This window comes from Muntiacus reevesi, chromosome 1, assembly GCF_963930625.1.
Source record: "Muntiacus reevesi chromosome 1, mMunRee1.1, whole genome shotgun sequence".
Classification (NCBI taxonomy): Eukaryota; Metazoa; Chordata; class Mammalia; order Artiodactyla; family Cervidae; genus Muntiacus; species Muntiacus reevesi.
The window spans coordinates 51,165,057-51,166,140 of NC_089249.1; the positions used below are offsets into that span (position 1 = coordinate 51,165,057).

General features: G+C 38.1%; 1 non-coding gene across 1 annotated transcript; it reads right to left on the bottom strand.

Annotated features, from left to right (window-relative positions):
- Window positions 1–215: 215 nt before the first annotated feature.
- On the bottom strand, window positions 216–322 carry LOC136156651 (U6 spliceosomal RNA). Its single transcript, XR_010661141.1, has one exon. It is a non-coding gene; the product is annotated as a U6 spliceosomal RNA (small nuclear RNA).
- Window positions 323–1,084: the final 762 nt, after the last annotated feature.

Below are 1,084 nucleotides of genomic sequence, written 5' to 3' on the forward strand. Positions count from 1 at the left end.
CTGGACCCCCAGGGAAGTCCTTCCCCCCATTCTGTAGGCTGTCTTTTCATTCTCTTGCTAGTATTCTCAGATGCACAAATGTTCTTTTGTTTGTTTGTTTCTGAAAAATAACTTTTATTCTGAATCAGTGATAAGCTACATATTCATCTGCCACTATTTCAAGTCACAGTTATGTTGACATCTCTCCTTTGAAACACTGAACTGTTTTTTCTACAAAAAATATGGAGCGCTTCACGAATTTGCCTGTCATCCTTGCGCAGGGGCCATGCTAATCTTCTCTGTATCATTCCAATTTTAGTATATGTGCTGCTGAAGTGAGCACGCACAAATGTTCTTAATTTTGATCAAGTCCAATTTATTAACTTCTTTTGTTGCCTGTGCTTTTGTTGTCAGGTGCCAAGTCACTGTGAGATCCAATGTCATGAGAACTTCCCTTATGCTTTCTTCTAAGAGGTTTACAGTTTCAGCACTTATGTTTTGGTCTTTCATCTATTTTGAGTTAGTTTTTGTGTATGGAGTAAGGAGAGGAGCCAATTTCAGGCTTGTGAATATCTAGACTTCCCAGCACCATTTGTTGAAAAGACTATCCTTCCCATTTCTTATTTTCTTTTATGTTTACATATTTTTAAGTTCCCTGCTAAGGTAAGGAAAGTGGGAATTACTTAAACTGTAAGCAGTCGGTGAGCAAAATATATTACATTTAGGTAAATACAGTATTGAAACCAGATAACTCTTCTGTGGATCTGTGTTAATATTACAGATCTAAGTCACACCTCTTCCATGATGCCCTACTTCTTTAACCTAAAGCAATTCCTCCTGTATCAGACTCTTAGCTTTCATGGCCTATATTTTTTTGCATGAATTTTTATTTTTTAAAAAGTCATCATACCATTATTATTTTAATGTTTTATCTAGTTACTTACTTATTCGGCTGAACCAGGTCTTTGCTGCAGTTTGCGAGATCTTTTTTTTTTTCTGGTTGCAGCATGTGGGATCTAGTTCGCTGACCAGGGGTTGAACCCAGGCCCCCAGCATTGAGAGTGTGGAGACTTAGCCACTGGACCACTGGGGAAGTCCCTTGTGT